At 40.4% G+C, this 21,534-nt stretch overlaps 1 protein-coding gene across 1 annotated transcript in view; it reads right to left on the bottom strand.

Annotated features, from left to right (window-relative positions):
* LOC126281446 (aldehyde dehydrogenase, mitochondrial) overlaps window positions 1–21,534 on the bottom strand; it is an 86,780-nt gene that overhangs the window by 64,250 nt on the left and 996 nt on the right. The window lies entirely within an intron of this gene.

Below are 21,534 nucleotides of genomic sequence, written 5' to 3'. Positions count from 1 at the left end.
CACAAAGTGTATGTGTGCTTCAAGCTCTCCCATGTAATATACCTTCTGAGAAGATTAAAAAGTGTATTAAGTTTGGTTGGTTGGGGTTGAAGGGACCAAACAGCAAGGTCATCAGTCCCTTGTTTCAAATGTGGTCCATTCTGATAGTGTGACATCTCTAAAGTCAGAACGATAAAAGGGAAAAGGCTAAAAAATGGAAATATCCCACCTCTGAAGCAGCAGAGGCAAGACCACCTGCGACTTACAAGGTGCAAACGCTAAAATGTAGAAGTACGTATGGGAAACGGAGACTAACCAACCCAAAAAAAAGATAAAAACAAAGTAAAAGGGGAAGATAAGAGAATCTCGGCCAGGGAGGGTAGTCAGGAATCTCCAAACACGGCTTACAGTGGGAAACACCCCAACACTTGCCGCCCTGCCCCAACACCAGAGAGAGATTAAAAACCTTAAAACTGAGAATAAAAACCACTTTCCTGGAGGAAACCGAGAACCAGATCACCCATCCGGGAATCATCAGCCAGCACCAAAGGTAAAGTGCAGGGGAGTCTCTACTTAGCACGCAGAGCCAAAAGAAGGGGACATTCGACCAAAATACGGGGTCCTGCCTGGAAAGCTCCACAACCATGAAGTGGGGGTGGCTCATCACGCAAAAGAAAATCATGGGTCAGCCTGGTATAGCCAATGCAGAGATGACACAGTGTGGTCAAGTTCCTACACCGGCCAATAGCCTGAAGGCCACTCATCGAGTCCGTACATAACAAAACGAGGTTGTGTTTAAACTGTTTAATAAAGATAAGGGCCTGGGAAATTGCCATCAATTCCGCAGTAAACACCCCACATGTAGGTGGCAGCAGATGATTATCCATTCCAACAGAGGACGTGAAGGCATATCCCACATGATCAGCAGATTTAGAGCCATCAGTGTAAAAACAGCGGCATCCTGAAACTCCCATAAAATGCAGCAGAAAAAGGAATGGAACACCATCAGGGGGATGGAATCTATCGGACCTTAGCAGAGATCAATCCGAATTCAAGGCTGAGGAACTAACCAAGGGGGGATGGAGGGGAGGGAGTGAGGAAGACAGGACAAATAACGAAGCTGAAAATCATGGCAAAGAGATGCAAGGCGGAGCCCAACTGGTAAACACGCCCGAGGGTGGGAATCAGGTGGGAGACGTCCATGGTCTTGGAACAGGATAGAATAGGAAGGACGAGTGGGAGAGGAACAGACAGCGAGTGCATATGACACCAGCAGCTGGGACCGCTGAACAGAAAGGGGGGGAGGAGGGGGGGAGATTCCAGCTTCAACCAGGAGACTATCAACAGGGCTAGTAGGAAAGGCACCGATGTCCAAACAGATACCATGATGGTGGACTGGATCCAGCATGTGCAGTGTGGAAGGAGCAGTCAAGCCATAAACTTGACAACCATAGTCCAAGCGAGAGAACTAAAGCACAATAAAGACTGAGAAGGATGGAGTGGTCTGCACCCCAAGAGGAGTGGGCAAGAAAGCAAAGGACATTTAGTTTACAGAAACATCCTACCTTCACAAGTCTGATATGGGGCAGCCAAGTGAGCTTGTTGTCGAAAAGCACACACAGGAAACAAAACTGTGGGACCACAGGCAATCATTGTGCATCGAGATAGAGCTCTGGATCAGGGCGGATCATAGTACTGCGACAGAAGTGGACTACCTGCGATTTTAAAGGAGAGAATTGAAGCCCATGTGAGAGGGTCCATGTAGAGGCACGCCGTATAGCTCCCTGGAGCTGCCGCTCTACAGAGGCCATCGAAGAGGAACTAACCCAAATGCAGAAATCATCCACATACAGGGCAGGGACGACCAAAGGACTGACAGGGGCCACAAGTCCATCGATAGCAATGAGGAAAAGAAGTACACTCAGGACAGAACCCTGTGGGATTCCCATCTCCTGGGTCCGTGGAGAACTAAAAACAGTACCAACCTGAACCCTGAATGACCGATGGAACATGAACTGGCGGATAAAAATCAAGAGTGGGCCCCGAAGACTCCACTGATGAAATGTAAGTAAGATGTGATGGTGCCCGGCCAAGCCATAGGCCTTGCAAAGGTCAAAAAATACTGCAACTAAATGGTGGCGCTGGAAAAAAGCCTGCCAAACTGTGGATTCCGCCCCTCTCGAAAGCCACACTGGTAAGGGGACGATAGATCCTGAGATTCAAGGACCCAATTGAGCCGACGGACTACCATCCGTTCAAGTAACTTGCAAACAACATTGGTCAGACTAATTGGCTGACAGCTGTCAACAAATAGAGGGTTCTTACCAGGCTTAAGGACAGGAACCATGATGCTATCTCTCCACTGAGAAGGGAAGTCACCCTGGAGCCAGATACAGTTAAACACCCAGAGAAGATGTTGCACCGAGATGTTGAAGCAGTAGGTTATGAATTGAGTCTGGGTCAGGGGCTGTATCATGAGAAGAAGAAAGTGTGGAAAGAAATTCCTATTCAGTAAAAGGTTCATTGTAAGATTCTGACTGAAAGAGTAAAACATAAGGTGAAAGCTTCGGCCACTGTTTCTGGTGAAGGAAAGCAGCTGGATAGGAGGCTGATGCTGATGCCGATGCCGATGCCATTGCAAAATGGGTCACAAGATGTTCCGCAAGAATCAACGGGTCCGTACAAAGGCCATCTGGGAGGCGAAGGCCTGAGGGGGTGGACTGCCCATGGCGACCTTGGAGAGAGCGAAATGTAGCCCATACCTGTGGCATAGGGACAGTAGAACCGAGGGAAGAAACAAATCTTTCCCAACATATCCGTTTGCTCTGTTTGATTAAATAACAGGCTTTAGCGGGAAGGCGTTGAAAGATAATAAGGCCGGCAATGGATGGGTGCCTCTTAAAGTGTTGCAAAGCTGGATAGCGATCATGGATGACAATAGCCGTGGCCATACTCCACCATGTGACTTGCCGGTGCCGAAATGGTCCAGATGAGTGCGGTGCAGCAAGGATAGCAGTGTGACCTGACAAAGAGGGAGAAAACACAACCTGTGCAGTGTATAGAGGCCAATTGGCACACTGGAAAGACCAACGAGGTAACCTGTCCATCGGGGAGGGAGAGGGAGGGAGAGAGAGAGAGAGAGAGAGAGAGAGAGAGAGAGAGAGAGAGAGAGAGAGAGAATCAACGGGAAATGGTCACTATAACAAAGGCCATCGTGTGGTGACCAGTGTAATGAAGGGAGGAGAGAGGGAGGAGAAAGAGAAAGATCAATGGCAGAAAAGGTACCATGACCAGCACTGAAATGAGTAGGGGAACCAGTGTTAAGAAGGCACAAGTCGTGGTCTGTAATAAGCTGATCTAAGAGAAGACCTTGCCTAGATGGAAATGCACTGCCCCACAAGTGATAATGAGCATTAAAATCCCCGAGAAGTAGGAAGGGAGGAGGAAGTTGCTGAAGAAGGGCAGTTAAGGCAGCAAGTGTAAGGGTCCTGTCAGGAGAGAGATAAAGATTGCAAACTGTGACCTCAGAGTCCAGGTGGACCCTAACAGCAGCCGGTTCCAATGTAGTTTGAAGAGGAATCCACGTGCTAGCAATGTCTGTACGGACCAACGTACAAACGCACCAGAAGAACGCAGGGGTCCAACCCGATTTCGACACAAAACATGGAACCCACAGAGGGTCGGTAAGTGATCATCAGTAAAATGAGATTCCTGTAGAACCACATGCTGCCGAGTAAGACAAAATAAGGGATTTCAATTCTGGAAGGTGACGGTAGTATCCACTGGATAATCACAGAACTTTGATTTAAATGGGGGTTGAACAGGCTAAAGTCAGTCATACTGCCAGGTCACCACCCGTCACTGACAAGGAGGGGGTGACATCCATGAACGACAGGTCATAATCTGGTTGTGAAGCCGGGGATGGGACCTCTGGTGACACCAGAGGCTCTTTGACCCGAGACTTATGTTTCTTCTTCTATTCTGTTTGAGATCGAAGAGGGCTGTGTGGCATAAAGGAGTCAGCTGCAGCAAGATCGGGACCAGAAAGAGATTGGGCGACCTGGGGGCCGACAGACCGCGGTTCTCGTGGTCGTCGCGTGGCAGCAGACCTTTGGCCTGGAAGGTGCCAGGAAGGGGCATTCCAAGAGGGGCGCCCTTGACCAGCAGACGCCCAAGGAGTGGGACACTTCTCTGGCTGGGGAGGGGGAGCAGCGCCCAGAGGAGAAGGTGTGGAAGCCGTACGGGAGTAGGGGAGGAGAGAGGGGCTCAGGACTGGGGTACGGAAGGGGGAGGAAGGGGTGAAGATGTAACTAAAGCATAACTAGATGTCATGGACACAGGGTGAAGACGTGTATACTTCTTACAAACCTCTGTGTAGGTTAAACGATCAAGGGACTTATACTCATGTATCTTCTTTTCCTTCTTATATACTGGGCAATCTGGTGAACAGGGAGAATGATCGCCATGACATTAACACACACACGAGGGGGAACACAGGGACCCTCCTCATGGAGTGGACGTCCAGTCACCACAGAGAGGGGCCTGATAACATCTCATAGGACGTGGGATGTACAGCTTCACATCACATTGATAAACCATATCTTTACTTTCTCAAGGAAGGTATCCCCTTCAAAGGCCAGGATAAAGGCACCAGTATCAATGCGTCCTTAGGACCCTTTTGAACACGCCGAACAAAGTGAACACCCCGCCGTCCAAGATTGTCCCGAAGTGCCTCATCAGTTTGGAGGATGAGGTTCCTGTGAAAAATCACACCGTGAACCATATTTAGAGACTGGTGGGGGGTAATGGACACAAGAATTGTGCCAAGATGGATACAGGCACGAAGGGCCGCAGACTGGACAGCTGAAGCAGTTTTGATCAGCAACGAACCTGACCGCATCTTGCTCGGGGAGTCCACTTCGCCAAACTTGTCTTCAATGTGTTCCACAAAGAATAAAGGTTTGGTATTGGTGAAAGTATACCCATCAGTCCTGGTGCAAACCAGATAGCGGGGGAAAAGCTTTGCCCCTAGCCGACGGGCCTGACCCTTTTCCCAGGGGGTAGGCATGGAAGGGAAGGTCAAAGGGGCAGGAGAAGCAGCACTGGAAAAATCAGTTCCATGCAGAGAGACGGCCACAAAAGAACGGCCAGAGTTCTGGACCCATATGTGTTTAATTTGCATAGCATCCGCCCTGATACCACCCACTCCGATCAGGAGCTCTCCTCACGGGCGCCACCCAGCCACAGCAAGGGCGTCTGGCACGGCGGCCATTGCCGGGAGTTCCAATGCTCCAGGATGATGAGCAACCACTCCAAGGCTTGCATGAAGATGTCACAGCTCAGGTATCAGAAGTGTGATCCCTGTGTGTTCAGGGAGCTCAACCAAAAGGGTACATAGTGACCCCACCACAAGGGCTGGCTACCGTGCTGGCTATGCACCCTAGCATCAGACAATGATGTGAAAGAAAAGGTGGAATGAACTAGGAGGGCACACGTCAGAGACACTAGGTAAGGTGCTCTTCCCCAAATGGCTCACACTACAGAAGAGAAATTTAGGGAGCAAGGAGAGGGAGCAAGGAGAGGGAGCAAGGAGAGGGAGGGGAAGGAAAGGCACCCATGGAAAAAAAAGGAAGGCTGCAATAGCTCGGGGCCCCGTGCTCGCCACGGCGCCAAGAGCGAGGAAGAGTTAAAATGGAGGGAGGGTGAATGCCTGCGAGAGAAGGCCAGATGTCCACCCTTAGATAGTTCGATAAAAACCCCACTCACAAATAAAATGGAAAACTACAGGGTGATTATTATTAAACTTTCAAACCACTGCAGAAAGAACACCACTGGTCACAATGACATCAAATTGCAACAGAATATTATCGGAGAATGGGAAAATGTATGGCGGGAAAAAAAAAAAGTTACAAAATGTAGCAATAGATACGACTAAGCATCATAATTTACCAGTGGTCAAGTACTAATGACAAATGAATCATACAACAATGCCTAAAGTGTACATCTAACATTAAACAAACTGTATTACTCATGAGTGTACAGGTGTGATTCTGTCAGTTATGTAAGCCCACCCACCACAGCAAGGTCATTTCACATCAGATGGGAAAAATGAGTTTTCAATTGTCCTGAGGCCAAAAACCGCATAAAAAGCATCAATCAAAATCAAATTGGATTATTAATTTCTGTGTGACTGGCACAAAACATGTAGAATATTCTGTCCACTGTTTTCTGCAACAAGTTGAAACTGAGAAACAGCAAGTTCCACAACTGATCGAAGTACTTCTGGGGTCACGTTCAGAATGTGTTGTGCAATGCACACCTTCAATGCAGCTAGCTTTGCAATCGGAACACTGAACACAGCATCTTTCAGATAGTCCCACAGCCAGAAATCGTATTGATTAAGATCAGGTGCTCAGGACAGTGAAATGGCTGTAGGGAAATGGCAGCTGATAATTATAGCATTTCCGAAATGGCATTTCAGCAGGTGCTTAACTGGATTTTCAGTATGCAGAGATGAGTCACTTTGCATAAAAATGATCCCATCCACACATCCAGGCTGTTGGAGAGCTGGAATGACACGGTTGCACTTGACATTGATAGCGCTTACCAGTGACTGTACAGGTAACAGGACCGGATGCACCCGTCTGTTCAAAAACATATGGCCCTATGATAAATGATGCCGGAAACCCACACCATGCAGTGACCTTTTCAGGACGGCACCACACAGTGACCTTTTCAGGATGAAGTGGTACTGGTCGTTTTGCGTGTGGATTTTCCGTTACCCATATTAGACAATTCTGTCTGCTGACGTATCCTGTCAGATGGAAGTGGGCTTTGTCTGTCCACAAAATCTTCCACAGTCCATCACTGTCCACTTCCATGCGAGCAACAAATTCTAAGGCATAAGTCTCGCTTGCTAGCAGGTCAGCAGGAAGCAACTCGTGCACATGGGTAATTTTGAATGGATAGCAAAGAAGGATGTTTCGTAGGATTTTATGCACCATGCTCATGGGTATGTCCAATGTTCGGGCAATTCTCCATGCACTAAAAGTTTGCACATCACCATTTGTGTCTTCCTTCATTGCTGTGGCCACTGCTTCCACTGATGTCGAATCAATTAGTTTCCTCCCTCTACCAGGTTGAACACCAAAAGAACCGGTCTATTCGAATTTCCGAATCATTTTCTCCAGACCCACGGCACTCATCAGATCAACAATTTTTTTCAAACCCTTCAGTGTCCGGAACTTCTGCAGAGCAATGTGTGCAGTCATGATTTTTGTCACATAGCTTTACAAGCAGAGCACGATCCTGCATTGAGACTCATGGCGAATGTCACAGACGCGAAAGGAGGAAAGCTCGTGTACCCGGCTTATTTATACTAACTTCAATGGGTTGTCCGCATGACAGGTGTTTACATTTACGTATTCTAGCACATACAGTATCATCTATTGACCAATTTTCACACTATTTTTATCTTCAACCTCCGATAATATTCCATTGCAATTTGACATCATTCTGACCAGTGGTGTTATTTCTACAGTGTTTTGAAAGTTTCATTATAACCACCCTGCATATCATCCATTGAGACATTGACTCCCAACACTGTTGGCAGTGTGGCAGGAAGATTAAAAGTCCACTGCAGAGCAGCTAAAACTGGGCAGTCGAACAAGATGTGGACAACAGTCAAGTGGAAACCATAGCGACACTGACCTTAGTCCTCTGAATGGAGGAGGTGACCACGAATCAGCCAAGTATGGCCGATGTAGAGCCAGCAGAGGACAACAGACCCCTGTAAGTGGCTCGCAAGGACGACAGCCATACATTCATTGTCTCCTTGATAACACATAGTAAGTGTCAGCTTGGACTTATATTTACCAAAGAAAAGCTAAAAACAGGATTTTCTATCAATGGACAAAGTAGTATAAATAATTGTCCAAGACATGAAAAAGATTACTAAAATACATCTATTTAAAAAGGCAGCTAGAACATACGTCATAAGCAATGCACAGTACACAATTAAAAATTACTTAGAGGATTAAAAACGAAATGAGGCAACCGTAATAACGTTACAATACATAATACAATGTAATGCTCTTTCAAGCAAATACACTAGTGTGTGAGAATGGACCTTTCACTGAAATCTTCGTTGTTGTGACAGGCGGAGCTGTAGCTTGTGGTAACATACCAATCTGTTACGTAGCCTAATATTTTATGGTTGCAATCCATTTAATGCATTCTGCCCTGTTTAACACATCTTTCATCATAAAAATAAACTGTGAGGTAAATTCAGAAACATTACATTAGAAACTGGACTAGTCTCCAACAAGGGGAGCAGCATGTAGAGGAACTCTGGCTCAAGTTTAAAAGAATAGTTGACAATGCACAGGACAGATAACAGGAAGAAACCTCCATTGTATACAGTCACTATGAAGAAACAGACACCCCACATAGTTGAAGTAAAACAAAGTGTAGGGATGTACAGAGAGACATGCTGAATGAAACATGACTGGCTGTCAAGAGAGCAATGCGTGACACCTTCAATGACTGTAGACTGTAGCAGAGTATTGTCAAGTGATCTTTCATAGAACCCAAAAAAATTCTGGTCATATGTAATGGCTGTTAATGGCACCAAAGTCAGTGTCCACTCCCTAGTGAATAAGACAGGAATGGAAACTGAGGGTAGCAAAGCAAAAGCTGAAATGTTCAAGTCCGTTTTCAAGTGTTCCTTTACAAAGGAAAACCTTGGAGAATTGCCTAAGTTTAGTCCTCGTACCACTGAAAAGAGGAATGGAATAAGTATTAGTGTCAGTGGTGTTGAGAAACAGCTGAAATAGTTAAAACTGAACCAAGTTCCAGGCCCCTATAGAGTCCCCATCAGATTCTGTACTGAATTCGCAGCTGAGTTAGTCTCTCTTCTAACTATAGTCTATCATAGATCCCTGAAACAAAAAACCGTGCCCAAGTTTTTGGATAACGGCAAAGGTCACACCCTTCTTCAAGAAGGGTAGGGCACATATTTCGAAAACATCGATAATGTGAAACCCGACTTACACTTTTCACATATGACAGACTGAAAGATTTGGATCAAGGCAACCAAGGAGATGCAATATTTCTTGATTTCAAAAAAAACAACAACATTTGACTCAGTACTGCAAACATACTCTTCTGGTAGAAAGTACCATCATATGGGGTATCAAGTGAAATTTGTGAATGGATTGAGGACTTTATGGTCGGCAGGATGCAGCATGTCATCTTGGATGGAGAGTCATCATCAGATGTAGAAGTAACTTCAGGTATGCCCCAGGGAAGTGTGTTGGGACTCTTCCTGTTCATACTGTATATTAATGACCTTGCAGACAACATTAACAGTAAAATCAGGCTTTTTGCAGATGGTGCAATTATCTATAGTTAAGTACTATCTGAAAGAAGCTGCATAAATATTCAGTCAGATGTTGATACAATTTCAAAGTGGTGCAGACATTGGGAATTGCTTTAAATGTTAGGAAATGCAAAATTTTGCACTTCACAAAAAACATAGTATCCTACAACTATAATGTCAACAAGTCACTGTTGGAATTGGCCAACTCATACAAATACCAAGGTGTAATACTTCATAGGGATATGAAATGTAATGATCATATAGATTCCGTTGTGGGTAAAGATGGTGGGGTCTGGTTTATTGGTAGAATACTAGGGAAGTGCAAACAGTCCACAAAGGAGATTGTTTACAAATCACTTGTGCAGTCAGTTCTAGAATATTGCTCAAGTGTGTGGGACACGTACCAGATAGAACTAACGGGGAATACTGAATGTATACAGAGAAGGGCAGTGCAAATGGTCACAGGTTTGTTTAATCCTTGGCAGAGTGTCACAGAGATACTGAAGGAACTGAACTGGCAAACTCTAAGATAGTTTACGTCTATGTCAAGAAAGTCTGTTAAAGTTTCAAGAACCAGCTTTACATGATTACTATACAAATATACTATAACCCCTTACATATCACTCACATAGGGATCATGAGGGAAATATTAGAACAATTACTGCATGCACGGAGACATTCAAACAAACATTCTTCCTGCACTCCTTAAGTAAAGGGAACAGTACAGTAAGCAACTCTAATAAGTGGTACAATGGGATGTACCACCTGCCATGAACCTCAGGTTGGTCTGCCGAGTATAGATGAAGATGTATGTATATCATGCATAAACTATGAAAAAAAGGGAGGGGGGCACTACTTAACTTTTACCAGGAAGTGTCCCATCTATAGTTCATGATAGTAATGTCTTGTGATTCTGATCTCAACATCTCACCCATCAGGGGTGGTGCTGACTCAGTGTTCCAGATAGAATGATGGGTGGGCATGGAGACAAGCAAGTATCTGAACTTTGAGTCACAACAAAACTAACATTGCGCAATATGGGCCAACAAATCAGGCTGTCAGACAGTCTATTTAGATTTTCTTCGATTTTCCTAAATCGTCTCAGGCAGATTCCAAAATGGGTCAATCCATACCAAGTGGTCTAAGGGGGGGGGGGGGGGGGGGGGAAATGGTTGCTTGAACACCTCAGAAAAATTTTATATTTGCTGGGTGCGTTCCCCAATGTTTAGTAGTCGCAAAAATATTTTTAAAGAAATTTATTATTTTGAAATGGTGGTCATGTTTGTTCCAGGCTGTATGCGTTCTTTAGTATTTGCAAGCATCTACATCTTTTACAATTGTTCAGCAGTGGGTTGTCCTAAGCCTTTAAGATAAAATGCATTCAGTTCAACACACTCTGGGCTACAAATTAACATCATTATCACTTAGCTGAATGTATTCTTTAATATATTTTAAATAGTTCAAAGTTATCCGTCACAAATAAAAAATCAAAAATAATAAAACTGTTTTGAACAGTAGTTTTCCAATGAAAGATTAATTTCCAGCTTTAATATTTTTTCTACAACTACACTGTGCAGTATAATTACTTTTTCTGGAGTGGCAATGGTGAGCAGCTTACTCTTAAAAAATACACTATTTAAAAAATGATTTTTTTTAATTTTTCCATTTTTTGGTCTGCAATATCTTTGTTGGGGGATCAGATAAAAATCTGATAATTTCACAGTTTATAGACCTTCCTGATTTCAACTTCAGTATGTTTTTCAACTATGAGATTCAATTGGAAGTTATGGAAAAAAATTACAAACACGAGTCAAAAATACGCTTTTTAACACTGCAATATCTAGGTTTATAGAATAAAATTTATCAGTTACAGTAGATAATTTAATCATACCTATGATTACTTTTTTTTATTGAAAATAAGCCTACTAATTCCATTATATTGTTCTCTTGTTATTTGTTTCTAATACATCGGTCATTGAACATTTGAGAAATTTGTTCACTCAGTTTGGGTCTTAGATGATAAGTTCACCCAGGCACAGTTGTAAATTTTATGGAAGACAGCTTCCTCAGTACATTTTTAAGTGGCATCCATACTTGATCCTTCTTAATTTTTTAAAAAAATTCTCCTTGGTCCTGGAGGGTGATAAAATACAACATGTACATCTCGGTTTTGACACTCAATATTATCAACTTCGCCAATCCACCACTGTTGATTGTAAACACAAGCCACTATGTCTTTATTTTGAATAACCAGTTGTAAAAGTTTTCCATACTGATGAAGTTCACTATCAGACAAAGTTGATGTGATCTTACACTTCAGTAAGTTGTGTGAATGGGGTACAAAACAATGAAAAGATCAAGTGCCTTTAATCTCCTGACAAGTGTTGTACCTCAAGACAATGTCCTAGTCTTCTTGTATTTACACACATTGTACAAAAACATAGGTAATTCCTTTGATATTTATTTATTTATTTTTGCAGGATTCAAACATTTCTTGAGGTGTTATGATATGATTTGTCATCGGTCCGCAGCAGGAGCTTGCTTTTGTGACATCTCACTTTGTTGTACTCCCAACACCATCACAAGCATTCTTCCCATGGCATGAAGCAAAAAAGTGCCTTTCTACTCTCAAACCCAAAATTTTCTTTATGAAACGAGATGTTTATATATAGACTTTCTGCCTAATCTGAAAAGTAAATCAGGTTTTCTTTATGGACGGGTGCTGCTGTTTAATGTAGTTTGTTAATTTTACTTGAGAAATGTGCACTGCTGTGGTGTTGTGTTCAAGGTAGTCACTTATGACACAAAAGCTGTGGTTCATTAGTTATCTTCATCTTTATAATAGAATACAAATGGATGAATTGTGGCCTGTTTGTTTACCCAGTAGTGCCCTTGTACTTCATTTTGAACTACAAAGGAATAATTTTCAGAAAAGTCAGCAGAAACTAAGCATTCACCAGCTGCCAAGGTTTACTTTTTGTCTTTCAAAAATTTACTTTGGGCTTCTGCAATAAAATGATGCATTTTCAGATTTTCAAGGTTAGCGACCAACAATTCAAAAACTCTTCATGATTTTGTGACTCATCATTTCAGTTCTGTCTTGGTGTCGCCCACTACTTGTATTTTATATTGTCAGGCATCAAATTGTCTTCTTTGGATTCTTCAGACATGTCAAGTAAGGCTTATTTGCCTAGACAATCTTCACATCTTGCCTTGATCATGCAATCGTAACTGTCAATACTGCATACCGTAATTTCCAAAACGTCTTTATAGTCAACTCTAAGATTGGCCCCATCTATCAACAATTTTATGTTTTGACGATACAAACACAAACATTATGGGTGCGAGATAACCCTGCAACAATACACCATCTTGGTCTCAACTCACAAAACTTTGATCTTCCAATTTTAATGTCAGGATTTTCTTTTTTAAATTCAGTGAATAGTTCATTTAAATTACACCCTATTCACCTTTTTTGTCTCTGAATCTTCTAACCATTTTCTTTCACAGACACAGTCTGTTTTGCTAGACATCAAACGGCTTTTATTGTCATCGTGATAATACTTAATAACTTTATTGATTGTTTTTCATCTACCAAATTAGATGCACTTTTCTTTTGCAACGCTGTAAAAATTCCCTGTTCTTTTACTAATAGCCTTGTTAACTTGACAAGACACTGGTGCATTAAATTCATCAATAATGCTCAACTCCAAGAATTAGGAAGTAAACTGATAATTTTATCCTCTTTGTTTGAAGTACTGCATTTAGTTTTTACTTTTTCTAGCTAATCATCATATTCAGTTGGTGAAGTTTTAGAACTTCCATCTGTTTTAGTACAAATTGTATTTTAAAATGAAACTGCCAAATTCTTTTTGACTGTAGCTGCCACTTTCTCAATTTTTGTATTCAAGGCACTTGGTTTTTTATCTTGACATAGTTTTCTAATTTTATTGTATCTAGGATTACACAATCTCTCTCTACTTTTTTGATGGTTGCTGATAAGTCACAAAATACTGTAGCTGTTTCCCTATCACTTGTGAATTACAAATATCTTAGAATAACATGTTGGACACAATGATTTTCCTGGTATGAGATTGACAAGTGTGCTTTTCAAATGTTATTTCTCACAGACCTTTTGTTATAGGTTTCTTACCTTCCTCGAAAGGATCCATGCAAGACTGACTGAAAAGGTGATGAATTTTTTCTAAGTATTTCATTTCATGGTACTTGCATGTTGATTTGACTTCTGGGCTGACTTAAGTAAAACAACACTTTTTCCTTCTTCACTGTAATCTTTGATTAAAGTAATGTCTTTAGGATACACTCCATACACACTTTATGACATGCTTCATTAATAATAACACCAACAGAACACTGAGACACCATTTTTCCAACTGCATACTTCAAGAACTTCTAGCTACATAAGTGTGAATAGACAACTGTTAGTTTAAGGGGGAAGACAACAATCAGACTTGTGTAGGCTTGCACATGCAATTGTTAGCCTGCTGAAACACTTACCACAGCACTGTTTTGCCAAATAATTAGCTAGTGTAATGTGGTGTGCTACATTATGCAATTGGTGTACTTTATTTGACTAGCCTACTAGATATTTCAGATGTTAAAAAAAAAAAAATTGATTCGTGTTTGTAATCTTTTTCCCATAACTTCCAACTGAATCTCAAAGTTGAAATTTATACTGAAGTTTGATATCATAAAGGTCTATTAACATCGAAATTCAGATTTTTATTTGGTCCCCCAACAAAGAGGTTGCAGGCCACAAAACAGAAAAATTTTAAAAAATCCATTTTTTAAAAATAGTGTATTTTTTTAAGTGTAAGCTGCTCACCATTGATACTCTATAATAAGTAATTATACTATACAGTTTAATACCAGAAAAAAAATATTAAAGGTGAGAAATTAAGATTTCTTTGGAAAACTACTATTCAACAATTGTTTTTTTTTTTTAAATTTGTGGCTGATAACTTTGAACTTTTAAAAATATTTACATTCAGTTAAGTGATAATGATGTTAATTTGTAACATATATTTTACATATACTACTAAACATTGGGAAATTCACCCAGCAAATATAAAATTTCTCTGAGATGGTCAAGCACCCAGTGCTGGACCACTCATTATGTACCGACCTAACTAGAAAAATTGTAGTCTTTAGTTGTCTTCACTTCATAACCCACCACCTCATCTGATGTTTTGTCAAATAAAATAGGCAACTGCCATGATATTAACCATTGCCACGTTAACATTTGAAGTACTGTTTTTAGTTTACTTTTTGTTTTTATTTAATCTTTAATCACTGAATATCAATTATGTTTGTGACGGTTCCATTAACAACATTATTTTAAAAGTTTCCTTTATGTACCTCATTTTCAGATTTTTTCTTTTGCTTTTAGGTTATGCTGATGCAAAATGTATTACCCTAGCTCGTATGGGGTTAAGCTAACCACATATTTTAGCATTACCACATCAGTGGTTCACTAACCCCATTAAAAACAGAGCTTATAGCTGCGAGTACGCTCACTGTTATATTCCAATAGAAGTGTTATCAAGCCTAACAACTAGGCATACTGTGAAATAATGTAGTTCATAATGCTAAGAATATGACAGAATCATCAGTCATTGAGATTATCTACCTCACTGCTGAAAGATAGTCAACATATCCATGAAACAGTTTTTTTTCCTTTTTTTTGCATAAATTAGAAACAAGCATGGGTATTCCTAAATTAACACTTAAATGGCACACAGAAAAGGCTTTTCTTCTAGGAATTGGCCAAATCAATTTTAGGCTATCAAATGACAATTAAAAAATTTCACAAAAAATGATAGAAAAACAGTTTCTGGTGTTATTTTTCTGTACGCAATATTAATTATGGCGTAAGCACAAAAACTGCAAGAATTCTGGCACATGAATTTGATAAGGGGAATGGAAAACCTATACTAAATAATTGGGAAGGCGAAAAACAGCAGGAATGGAGCAGCTCAGGTCATCCACTAAATAAAAGACTTTCACAATGTATATAAGAAAATAAATATTATCAATGGCTACAGGTAAATGTCGTTTTCCTTAAAGAAAAATACAAGCTTGACTTGCAAGACATGCACAATGTGGAAGAGAAAGCAGCTACCACTGATCAAACCACCGGCTGTATTGTCTCACACTGACTGCACAGCAGCAGGACAAGCTATATCTGGTGAAAAAGCTACACTTGCAACAGTCTCTGCAATTTTGAATGCTATGCACACATTGCAGTTTCCTAACGTGAGCTTTCAAGATTAACGTGTTGAACAATGTCCCATCTGGCTCTGGGAATGGAATCATAATCTGAGTTAGGATGAAATGTGAGTTATTTTCACCAGTTCTACAGCACTTTTCCAACATGAAAGGCAGTTCCATATGCAAAAGGAAATGGTACTATTTCGCTTACTCTGACACCTCACACAAGCCATAAGCTACATCCTCTTGATTTGGGAGGAGAGTTTATTTCAAAAAATTCCATAAAGCAGCACATTTGCTTTTGGCAGCCCTGCAGCCAGGTGACTAGCACGGGTTTTGCCGCTGTCGTAAAGATAAGTCGTTTTAGATAACAACAACATTTGGTTTAGTACTGATTATGTGGTAAATAGGTCTTTTAGTATGCTTTTTAAGCATACCATTAAAGGTTTCATTTTTATTTATGTAATATAGCAGAAAACACAGAAAATCATACAGTCAGGTTGTAGTCATATTTTCTGTTTACGTTTTGGCACAGTAACTCTATAGAATTTTGTTTAATCGTTCTTTGCTCGGTCCAGCAATGTAACTGTAGCGTACCTCTTCATCATTTAACTCACATTTACAGCAAGTAGTGTAAAGTTCAAGTTGCTGTTTCAGAAACTTTACACTGCTGTTTTTGTTTTCGTACAGTTGCATACAGTCCAAATTTGTGGAATCATATTTTTGTGTTTGTAATTTAACTGACTTACTCATAATAAACCACCACATTTATTATAAATGAAAAGTGATTAACCTGCCGTAGAATTGTTAGGTTGGGGCTTTGGTGTGACAGGTACTGCAGTTTTTTCCAAGTGGGTGACTGTAGTGGTGTGGGGGTAAGGGAAGTAAATGTGACTCATCGGGTCAACCAAAGTGTCCGATTTCACCTGTAGGCTTTGACCCGTGACGTAAGGCGGCTGTTGTGCGTGATGTCTTGATGGCGCGGAATTTAGTTTGTGAGAGTGGAATGTTTGTAGTTGTCATTTTGATGTGATCGGTGGTGCTCTCTGGGGGTGTGTTTATGTGTTGTGTGTTAGGTGATGTTTTCAGTTTAGTTTGCATGTGTGGCATGTTTTATATGTGGCATATTATTGTGGTTGGTAGTTCTCTCTGGTGGAGTGTTTATGGGTAGTGTGTTACATGGCATATGGGATTCATTTGCATGGTAGCATTGCACATGTGTGGTATTGGTGGTGGTTGTTCTTTCAGCAGAATATTTTTCAATGATTTAATGATTTTGGTTTTGTTATGTCGACATTATTGTAGTTTTTTCTGTTCGTCGTCAGTAAATTTTGGTAAATTGCTTTCTCTATGTCTTTGGTGTAGGTATGGATATGACGTCAACAGTTTTCGGTTGTCGGCAATGATGGGGGACAGTGCGTTGTCTCTAACAAAATTTCTTCAGCCATTTGGCCTGTTGGCTGAAGTCGTGAAGTGTTCAGTGTGTCATAAAGAAATGAGGCTTACTAAAGTTCCGGCATCTCAGACCAAGGACAGTTACATGTCGAGATGATGTAAGGGCAACAGGTCAAGGGAAGTGTTCGATTCCAATTTTGATTTTCTAGTTTTTTTTTTTTTTTTAAAGATTAAGTGTGGCGGTGGTGAAAGTTTTGAGACAGTGTGGTATCGGTAGTTGCTGCTGACCTATATATGTCAAGGGAAGTGTTCGATTCCTGTGGATATTGTTTTCAGTTGATTTTTGGGAAGGTTGTGGTCATTTTATTCTATCGCTTTTGTTGATTGGTTTAGTGGCGTGTGTATTTTTAGTTTGTCCCCACCCAAAAAACCCCAATTTCTCCCGTTGGGGGGTTTGATGGTTTTTTGATCTATTTTTGCATTTGTTGTCATGTTTACGTAATGATGTCATAGTCGCGATACAGTAGCAGTTATGAATGTTCGTTTCCGCCATATTGGTGATGTCACTGGTCAAAGCTGACGGGTGGAATCGGACTTTTCCATTAACCCGACTCGTCAGTGGCCTTGTAGGATATGTAGTAGATATAGGAAGATACTAGAACAGGAGGGGAAAATTGTAGGATAAGCAGTAGAGATAGGAGGATACTAGAACTGGAGGGGAAAATTGCTACCCTTCAGGCTGAGTTAGACAAGGTCAGGGGAGATCTTGACAGGAGGGAGAAGGGTAAAGAGAGGTGGGAAGTGGCAACAGGCAACAGGACAAATAGGCCTAGAACTTTGACAGCTTCATGGTGAATGTGGGAAACATATTTGACCTGCTGCTTCAGTTAGAAGCTGGTGAACCTCAAGCAGTTACAGGTGTAGACAGGGAACAACAAACTTTCAGCAGAAAATCGAAAAGCAAGAATGTAGGGAATAGTAAAGAGAAAGAAAGTGTTGTTAGGTAGTTCCCATGGAAGAGGTGTTTGCCAATTTTTGCAGGATGAACTAGGAACAGAATACCAGGTCACCAATCTTTTTAAACCTAGTGCTGGTACAGTATAGATTGGGATCTGACAAAGATTGCATCAGCATCAAAAGCATACTAGTGTTGAGTTTGTATCTGTTCTTGGGTGCTATGACCAACCTCACTTGAGCTCTTCTGTTAGGAGAGTTAATTTGGAGTTGGAAAGATTGTTTATGTCGGGTGCGGGGTCACACATTGGTTTGGTTCCTATTGATTCTCTAAATAGGTGCGATTGTACTAGGCATGGCCTTCACCTCAACAGGAAAGGGAAGTGTACACTGGCTGGGAAAAAAGCACGGAAGTTAAAGGGGGAAGGCACTATCACAAGCGATACAATTCCAGTGACTATAGGGTTCAGAAAAGACCCTTTTTTTTAGGGTAGGGAGGACAGAAGGAAACAAAGTTTTAAGAGAGGCTAGGATTGAGAAAAACCTTCAGTTTGACAAAGGAACCAAAACATTATTCTAGCTTATTAAATCAGCATAAACAGCTGTTGGTTAAGAATTTTCGACAACCAACAAAATTTCAACTTTACCCAATTTTAACTCAATCAATGTGAAATGTCAGCTATCTTTATTTCATCAAAATATTTGAGGGCCCGAGTACCTGCGGGTAACAAATCTGCTCATAAATTACCTTTAAGCTGTACTGGCCCATTTAACAACCAAAAACAAAGAATTAGTGGTTGCTGGTGACTTCAATGTAGATTTCCTTAAAGACTCTCCCAATGAGATATCTGGGTTAATTTAGTAACACTATCACTCAACGTAATTCCCACTGTAAAGTTCCCCACCATGGTAGCCAATTGCTCACAAACAGCCACTGATAACATCAAAAGTCCAATGAACAAAATATTACAAAACCAATAGTCAATGGCCTCTCTAACCATGACATGCAGTTCCTTTAGTTAAATGTTAATACTGAACAGGATATAAAATCTTAAATCTGAATTCAAGAGGGTAATCAATAATCCAAAAATTATTTATTTTAGGAAACTCCTCAGAGACATTCACTGTAATGATTTTTTCAGTGTTCATGGCATGAACGAAAAATATAGCACTTTTGCTAATAAAGTGCTTACCTGATTGGAACACTGTTTCCCCCCAAAACTAACCAAGGTTAGAGCAAAGTCTACAAACAAGCCATGGATTACTCAAGGAATAAAGATATATTGTAAAACAAAAAGAAACCTGTATCCGTCAATCCAAAACAGTTCTGATGTTGATGCTATTGCACATTACAAGAAATAATACAAAATATTAAAGACTGTATATTGACATATTACAAGGAAAGACAGTCATATGAGGTAACAAAATAAAGACAATATGGGATATAGTGAAGGAGAAGACCAGTAGAACCAGACATGAAGAGGGGCAAATAGCATTAAGAGTAAGTGATACATTGGTGACATGTGTAGAGTGTTGCAGAACGTTTTAACAAACATTTTATAACTGTTGCTGGAAATATGGGTTTGTCAGGTTCTGTAGATGCTGCCACGGGATACTTCAGACCAGACATTTCAAGTAACTTCCATAATATGATTTTGATCCTCACTACCCCAGGAGAAGTAATGTCCATCATAAAATCTTTAAAATCAGGAACATCTAGTGGGCATGATGAAATATCAACAAAGTAAATTAAAGACTGTGATTCTGAGTTAAGTAAGCTATCTGTGTAACCAGTTGTTTATCCGTGGAATATTTCCTGAATGGTTGAAATATGCTGAAGTTAAGCTACTATTTAATAAGGGAGATAAAAAAAAAAAGCATCAAATTTCCATCCAATTTCACTTTTGCCAGCATTCCCAAAAATTTTAGAAAAGGTAATGCACAATCATCTTTATAACCATCTTATCATAAATAACACACTGTCTTAGTCGCAGTTCGGATTTCTAAAGGGTTCCGATATTGAAAAGGCTATCTACACTCACAGTGAAAACCTACTTAATTCATTAGACAAAAAGTTTCAGGCAACTGGTATATTTTGTTATCTGTCAAAGGCATTTGACTGTGTAAATCACAATATCTTTTTAAGTAAAGTAGAATCTTACGGTGTAACAGGAAATGCTGCAAAATGGTTCAAATCATATCTCTGGCAGGAAACAAAAAGGTTACTAGGAAAGAGATGTATTAAGCTACCGGGCATCATCCAACTGGAAACTAAGGTACCATATTAAGACCCTTACTTTCTCTTGTGTATATCACTGACCTTTCATCAGTAACATTACCGAATGCCAAGTTCATTTTGTTTGCCAGTGATACAAACATTTCAATAAATAGCAAATCAAGGGTAGCCTTACAAAGGTCGGCTAATAAAATATTTGTGGACGTTAATCACTGGTTCCTAGCCAATTATTTGTCACTTTGAAAAAACACACTACATGCAGTTCAGAACTTTTAACATATGATAAGCAAATAAAGAAGTGGACAGTGATAAATTGTAGGGATTACAGCTTGATAATAAATTCAACTGGGAGGAGCACACCGCAGAACTGCTGAAGCATCAAAACAAATCTATTTGCAATGCAAATTCTGTCAGACATAGGGGACATAAATATGAAAAAGCTAGCTGGTATACTATGCTTACTTTCATCCATAATGTCATATGGAATTATTCTTTGGGGTAATTCAAGCCAAGCTAAAGTTTTCCAGGCTCAAAAGCGTCCAAAGAGTTATATGTCGTGTGAACTCAAGAACATCCTGCAAAGGCCTGTCTAGGGAAGTAGGGACACTAACTGCTACTTCACAATACATTTATTCTTTAATGAAATTTGTCTTTAAAAATATATCACTTTTTCAAACCAGCAGCTCAGTTCATGGGATCACTACTAGAAATAAGAATAATCTCAACAAGGATTTGAAGTCACTTACCCCTGAACAAAAATGTGTGCATTATTCAAGAACACACATTTTCAATAACCTGCCAGCAGCCATAAAAAGCTTAACAACCAATGAAATTCAGTTTAAGAGAAGCCTAAAGGATTTTTTGGTGCACCAACTGATTTTTGTGTGCGAGTGAGCGTGCCACAAGTACAATGAAACTTCTGCACCATTTCGTACAATAATGTGTTCACTGCAAATAAGTACTGTAGTAGTCCTATTATATGTTTATTGCCTTATATATTAAAAAAATAATTTTAAAATCAGTGCACTAATGCAATTTCAGTAAATGAGAGTTGTGAAATCCACATGGAACCTGTGGAAGGTACATTAGCTGATTTTAGTTGCAAATATTTATAATGTATTATTGTTTTTCTGACATGTTCTACAACCTGGAGGATCTTCTCACGATGGATCAACTGCAATGAAAGTTAATTTAATTGTGATCTCGCATAAAGCACAGAGGCTTCAATGAAACACGACGGTTGTGGACTAGTTGGCAGAACATTCCTCTTGCCATCATTCACTGAAGTACATACAGCATCTTAAGGCCTGTTGTATTGAATAACTGTGCACATACTTTTCAACCTGAAAGCTTTCAGCCA

Source organism: Schistocerca gregaria, chromosome 7 (genome assembly GCF_023897955.1).
Source record: "Schistocerca gregaria isolate iqSchGreg1 chromosome 7, iqSchGreg1.2, whole genome shotgun sequence".
Taxonomy (NCBI): Eukaryota; Metazoa; Arthropoda; class Insecta; order Orthoptera; family Acrididae; genus Schistocerca; species Schistocerca gregaria.
Note: the sequence above shows the minus strand (reverse complement) of the source record. Positions and strands in the feature narration are given on the sequence as shown.